The sequence below is a fragment of the Anarhichas minor genome, unplaced genomic scaffold, assembly GCF_050575085.1.
Source record: "Anarhichas minor isolate MPS153535 unplaced genomic scaffold, ASM5057508v1 ptg000003l, whole genome shotgun sequence".
In the NCBI taxonomy this organism is placed as follows: Eukaryota; Metazoa; Chordata; class Actinopteri; order Perciformes; family Anarhichadidae; genus Anarhichas; species Anarhichas minor.
The window spans coordinates 17,959,576-17,966,802 of record NW_027466449.1 but is presented as its reverse complement, the minus strand read 5'-3'; the positions used below and the strand labels follow the sequence as shown (position 1 = coordinate 17,966,802).

The window sequence follows — 7,227 nt, the reverse complement described above, 5'->3', positions numbered from 1 at the left end:
TGTCAGCAAGAAATAATAGAAATATATGAATATATACAGTATGAGCGTTGTAGAATAACAGTCACTGTAAATCTGCGTTTACTGTAACAGTAGTCTTTTTATTAATGGAATGGATCCAGAGGGCACAGAGTTAATGTGATAACCACTGGCTGTCTATGCTTGATGAAGCAATACTTTAAATGATAAAAGGTGAAGAGGAGAAATAATTTGAGATGCGAGTACGAGTATCTGCTGAGGGAAATGTCCATTTTGCCTGTTACCAGCGAGGCAGCGTTTGCCAGCCTCGCAGCTTCGGTCCTTTGTGTGCGCTCTACTCTACACTGTACGTCATCTCTCGCACGCAAATACTAAGAAATAGGACATGGCCTCTGTCGTTTCCTACCCACTTTCTTCCCCTAGTGTGACACGGTGATTTCAAATGCTCACAAGTCAAAATGACAGCTATACCCAGATGCAAGAGTCCCAGCGCAACTCAAGTGAGCGTCCTTTGGTGTCACTCCAGACAGCCGCAGACAGCTATGTATGAGGAAGATGTTAAAGTCACATACATGAATAAATCAAACAAACAAACAACCTCCCCCTGCCAACATCCCTCCATATGTCCCTTGACAAGGAGTCTTTGGGCAACGTAAGTACTTGACTGTTAAAAGGGAGGAAAAGCTCACTGTATTATTTTTGGATTACCTGATGTACTGTAAATATGAACACTTTTGGTTTACTCTGTCTGATGACTGATGTGCTGTTTGAAATGCAAGAAAGGGAAAAATGAAAAACACATATTGTATCTGCTTTACAGATATGAAGACATATGGTATGGAACATGATGAACGCTGTCTTTTTAGAATAAACTAATTGAGATTCAGTGTTGGTCCTTATTTTCACGTTGTATTAGAATGTTTTATTGTTTCTTTTATTCTTGTAGCATCAACACAACAAGATACCCTCAGCAGAAGTAAGTATGAATGTTTGCCAACATAAATAAATAAAAAGTCAACCGCACCCGTATACATTTGAGATGATGAACTGGGATTCGAGGCTCGAGCGAGCTACAATATCGAAAACGCGTTAAAGTGATGGAGAGAAATGTTGCTGATAGTTTAGCGTAGCATTCTGCTAACCTCCTCAGAAGACTAAATGATTCGTGAGATGGAGAGAAACGTTGTTAATAGGCTAAACTATGAAGAAAGAAAATGAATCCTAAACTGAATATAAAAATGGAATTATATTCATTAGCGTGAGCATATCTCAAACTTGCACCTGTGCTCCGACAGTCACTCAGGGTCACGACTCTAAAATAAATGCAAAGTGCTGCACTGCCTCCCTAAAGAGACACACCTAGTCTGTCTCCAGCTCTCACACACACACACACACACACACACACACACACACACACTGGGATCCAATTACTGAGACACATGAAGCATCTCACCAGTTGATAACAAGGCACACACACACACGTATGATAAACAGATTCAGTGAACAGTGGCCTTCTCAACCCCCCGACAGAGAATTAAATCCGGGGGAACAGATGGTCGGACATTGCAGTTAATTGGTTACTGTTTAAGTGTCTTCTCCTTTTCAAAGTTCGTCTTTCGTCATCATTCTCTAAAAAACCAAACTCCGAGGCTACTCCATCCAGCTTGTTTATTGTTATCTGCTCGTGTCTTTGATCAGCCGGATCTGGAGTCGTCTGACAGCACTGAAGCACGATGAGAAACGCTCTCATCAGCTTCTGTTGAGCGGCCCGTAAGCAGCTGCTCCGGTGGAGCCGCTCGCTCGGTGCCGCAAACAGCTGAAGAGTGTGCTTTTGTTTCTCTGGCCAGCGCCCAAGTGTTAATATTCAGGATAACCCACTACAACGCAAATCAAGGGAGAGAGAAGAGCTTCATCTTTCCCTGGTAAAAGGTCACAAGATGAATAACACAATCAACTGGATGGACTCTTCAAGAGCCTTTTAAGGGGCGCAGACGACTGCACCATGGTGAAAAAAATATATATATTAAGTAGGCTTTTGCTTGCTCAGCAGAGGAGGAGTGGGAACATTAATCATTGCCACGGTAAAAGGATTAATCAGCGGTCAAACAAGGCCCCTTCATGAAGTACTCACCAGCGGCCATTAAAGATTTAAGTCTATGAGTTGGGCAGACGGTTACAGGAAAAATGGCAGTTTGTCACTCAGTGGAGAGAGCGAAACATCCAGAAGACTCAGTGTGTTGTTGCTTAAACTGAACTAAGTTGTTTAGTTGCTTAGACTTAACTAAGTTGTTTAGTTGCTTAAACATAACTAAGTTGTTTAGTTGTTTAAACCTAATTAAGTTGTTTAGTTGCTTAAACCTAACTAAGTTGTTTAGTTGTTTAAACCTAATTAAGTTGTTTAGTTACTTGAACCTAACTAAGTTGTTTAGTTGCTTGAACCTAACTAAGTTGTTTCCTGTGAAGACGGAAGTATTTTGAAAATACCGTATGGATGTAACGAGCAAATATCGGCATCGTGTTGCTGGACTTTTGTTGGAAAACGAACGAAAAATTAGGAGGAACTTTTCGCAAGATATCATAGGAACCGTTGTATGAGGATACGTTGTAGACTGTATATAAGAAGTGGACTAAGTCACTATGACGTCACCTGTTGGTTTGTAGACTGACGTTTTTAAAGCCTTGAGTTCGGCATTTTGGCAGTCGCCATCTTGGTTTTTTGCAACCAGAAGTGACACGAGAGGGGGCGGAGCTAAGCATAACCGAATGCTGAAAGAGACATTTTTAGGCAACCGAAATTTTTAAATTAAGTGAAAACAAACTGTGAAAGAGTTAAAGTTGTGAGACGAAAACACGGACAACTAACAGACAGGACAACGCTGAGGTAGAGACCTGTCAATCACCGTGTAGCCCCACCCTAAAGCATCCCCTGCTTTATGGTCTGTTTGACTCTAAATGGACCATAATGTACTAAATGAACATCATGCTGTATTGAAGAAGACTTGAAACTAGAGATTGAGACCATAAACTCGTGTTTACAATGTTTACTGAGGTAATAAATCAAGAGAGAACTAGAGTAATTTTCTCATAGACTTCTATACAACCAGAGGAGTCGCCCCCTGGTGGACAGTAAAGATAATGCAGGTTTAAGACACTTCCGCATCGGCTTCACTTTTCAGAAACTTGCCACCTGGTTAGGAGCTGCTCTGGATAACTCACAGGACAGCATTGCCCCCTAGTGGAGGACTAGAGAATACAAACCATCGACTGGACATTTAATATGAAAAAGTCTTTCATACTTTCCATGTAGCTCGTATAGTGTCATTGTTTTACAAAGTGTAAACACTTTATAATGTGTTTTAAAAGTAACAAAATAAACATGTAAGTTATTCCAGTAATCTCTTTTGAATAACTTCTATAAACTCATTTTTACAGACTGGCTTTATGTGATGTCGTCTTTCTCTTGCTTTATTTTATCATTGTTATATTTTATTTATGTATTTTTGTTTGTCCTTATTTTAACAATTGTTTTTTATTGTTGCATCTGTTTAACCAGGGTTTCTATTTGACCTTAGTTTATTTTGCTTTCGTTGAGCTTTCTGTTGTTATGTTGACTTTGTCTGTCAAATCACTTTGTGAACTCTAAATAAATAAAGTTATTATTTAAGCTCTTGTAATACCTTGGGTGTGATATGTCACAGCAAACTTGGTACAAAATAAATGAGGCTCTGCTGCCCTCCACTGGTGGTGCTTCAAACATTTTATTATTTTAACATACATTACATCATGGGTTTCAGATGATTTTTCAGCTAATAGGAAATATTAGGTCATGACGACTGGCACCAATCACAGACTAAGAGAGGCTCCTCTGAGGTAGCAACGATGCCGCGAATGATTCATTCAGTGAGCTGTGACACAAGGAGGATGTGATCAAGTAACAGTTATTATTACCTCATTGAAATGGGAGTAAATGTTCATATACTTTTTTAAAAATTCACAAAAATCCAATATTGTATTGCCTGTAGTGTTTGTGTTGTATGATTAACACATTTAATACTGATATTTTTGGGGGGTATTTATTATTATAAAAGTCTGTATTATAATGCTGATGTAGCAGATAAACTCCATTTAGCAGACATGTTGAATATTCCAGTGGTTTTGGAGAGGTGCTACTTGCAGTGACTGGACTACAGAGAGGTAAATGAACTGAACGAGGATCATCTTCTGGTTCCGCTGCTTCGGATCTGGCAGATTTACAAAAACACTTGGAGAAGGTTGATTTGAGGAATTCTCAGCCCTGACCCTTTAATTTATTTATTTTATTTGTATTTCGTCAGGAACGAGCGTCGTTACGTCGGAAGAGCAGCGAGTTTTTATTTAGACATGGAAGGAGGGAGGGAGGGAGGAGAGGTGAGAATAAAAACAACCTCCCCCCCAATATGAATCTGCTCGATATAGATAATAATAATAATAACGCGAGAGTTTGCAAGTTGCCTCCAAGACTGTAGTTGCAACTGTCAAAAGGTGGAGTGGATACGCGCATGACCCAACACACATTACTGTAATACTGTACACGGCCGCAGAGATAATATCCGTATGAAAAAAAAAGCCGAAATAATCCCGAGGAGCCGAACACAGCCGAGGTTTAGACGTTTCTTTTTCCTGCACGTTTTCCTTCGCTTCCGCTTCTCTTCCAAAGTGTTTCTCCTCCGTCGACATTTCTGCACTTCATTTATTTCTGTGCCTCCTTTTAGGTCCAGCACGCGCAAGGATTTCTATTTTTTTTCTTTTTTTTTTTTTACTCCTCCTTCGTAATAAAGTCGCCATTTTGCTTCACTGCCTATATAAACCATCCCGTATTCTAATATTTTTTTTTACCTCCAAGGAGTCGAGGTTGGGACCTATCTTTTTTTTTTTTTTTTCTCCTGGCTCTATTTCTTCTATTTGCGGAGCGGCTTTAACGAAGAAGAAGAGGGTGAATGAAGAAAGTGCCTCGTGGTGTTCAGCCTACATGTTAATGCAGGAGAGGAGGAGGAGGAGGAAGGTGGCGGAGGAGGAGGAGGAGGAGGAGGGGGGGGCACAGGCTGCTGGAGAAAACTGGGAATAAAAAGGAGAAAGTGTCCAGGATTGTTGCTGTTTTGTTGCTTTTTCATGTGCAGACCGAACCGCTCTGCTCTTGTTTTCTTCCGCCTCGTCGTCGGTCCGCAGAGTGGGGGGACAGGACTGCTGTCTGCTTCCTCAACCCCCCCCCCCCCCCTACCCTCCCCAAAAAGAGCCCAGTCTGACCGGTCCTTGACGCACAGCAGGTGTGATTGCCATGTAACATAACATTGGTGGAAAAAAACGCCCACTTCGGTGCCCCCGTTCCTCCCTCACGTGGGTGACCCCGGGTGGCCCTCTTGGTGCCGACAGCTCAGGTAGGTGTGGCCGACAAAAGAGTCTTTTAACCACATAAATAGGCAACTATGTAACCTTGTTGTGGTTGACACACACACACACACACACACACACACACTCATGGCAGAGTGCCACGTGCGGAGCTAGAATACTTCTTCCAGGTTTGGTTTGTCAGCAGAATTGTGTGTGAGGAGAGAGATGTGAGTGGGTGTCAGCCAGGTTTTGTTGTGTCTAGCTCAAATGCATGGTAATGTGGAAACAATGTTGTATATGAAAACACCAGCTGCAATGTTGTTGTTTTTAAACATTGCTGAACAAATGCCAGAGCAAAACTAGAAAGTGTTGTGATGTTTTGTTTCCCTACAGAATATTGTAGGAATGCCCAAGTTTAAAAAGAAAAAGCAGAGTTCACTCTAGAAACTCAGAAGTATTAAGCCAGCGTACGATGTTCTCTAAAGGACATTAAAGGCATTTCATTAAGTTAACATCTTTCTGTGTCTTTAAGAAGTTAAAGCTCCGTCTGTAGTTCTTTCACACAGGAACAGGAAGGTGTTTTGTGTCGGGCGCATGCAACACTTCTGCAACAACTCATCACAAACCGAGCGTGTTGACGGATGAGCCGAGCGAGTAGCGTGGCGTGTAAACAGGAATTAAATGCCCCCCCCCCATGACGAGTGACCCTTTTTGTGTGTTGTAATTCATCAGGAGAGTGCCGTGAATGTGTGCAAAGAGAGAAAAAGCATGCTGGATCGTAAAGCAGTCCCACTTTTAGAGGTTCATCTACAAAGAGCCCCCCAAAACTGACATAAAGCAGGGTTACTGTGGGTAATGGTTATCGTCCCGCCCCTTTCTGGTGGAGCACTGTTGGACTTTATTTCGGAAAAAATAGTCAACGGTGACTGTTTGTTTGAATTTTTGCCCTAAAATATGAATCTGAAGTTTGTCTAATAAGTCTCTTTCTGAGTATAAGACCATGAAAATACGTAATTACACAGATTTAACACGCAAAAGTATCGTAAGTGTCGTCTCTCTCTGAAGCTACGATGCCGGTGTGTTTCGTACTACAACAACGAGGTCTCGCTCGTTCTTTCTCTTCCCGGCTGATTAAAAAGAGTCGCTGGATAAAAAACACATCACGTAAGATAATGTTACATTCGTGCGTGGAACGTAGCTAAGTTAGCTAGCTCGCTAGCGGGCCAAGCTATCGGCCATGTTGGTGACGCACATTGCGCGAGAGAAGAGACGTAATTCACTGAGCGGTTTAAACTAAACGGCACTACGACAAACAAGCAAAATCACCTTTTAAATTGACAAACGTGTAATTCATGGCACAATTCAAACAGGAACAAATAAATATTTGTCTCTCACCGTTGACTACCGTACATATTTATTTTTTCCCATGGTGGGACTTTGCCTCTCTATTAAATGGTAGGCTAAGCTGTGTAATCGTATCTAGCAGTCAATAAATAAAGATGAACTGTCGCTGAAAGCAAAACTAGTTTTGCTGCTGATCACGTGACCCGAGCGAGGGACGCATCACTTGTTTTTATAATAAAGAAAGAAGGCAGGAAAGTACCTTCGTCCCCCTCCCTCTCCCTCCCCTTGACTCACCTTTTGTCTAATGGGCAGAGCATGGAGTTAGCGTGTAAGTGAGCATATTGATTTTGAAATGAAACATGGAAGGTCGCGCCCTCATTACCGGCGCAGACGATGTGTGTGCGCCTCCACTCAGACAACCTTCAGTCCAACAGCACCGGCGGTGAAGGAAGTGTAAAGTGAAGGGGACGGCGTCCTCACGGTGGACGACGCTAACAACAGTTAGACAAGCAGTTAAATTAATGAGCATCAGAAAACATC

At 41.8% G+C, this 7,227-nt stretch overlaps 1 protein-coding gene across 5 annotated transcripts in view; it reads left to right on the top strand.

The window, feature by feature from the left end:
• Window positions 1–4,150: 4,150 nt before the first annotated feature.
• Window positions 4,151–7,227, top strand: part of znf512b (zinc finger protein 512B) — a 34,536-nt gene continuing 31,459 nt past the window's right edge. Inside the window, exon 1 of one of the 5 annotated variants that reach the window (XM_076101060.1) lies at window positions 4,151–5,390. The gene's annotated coding sequence lies outside the window, so the exon portion shown is untranslated. The remainder of the gene's footprint in view (window positions 5,391–7,227) is intronic. The other 4 variants (XM_076101030.1, XM_076101046.1, XM_076101052.1 and 1 more) reach the window with 4 other exon arrangements.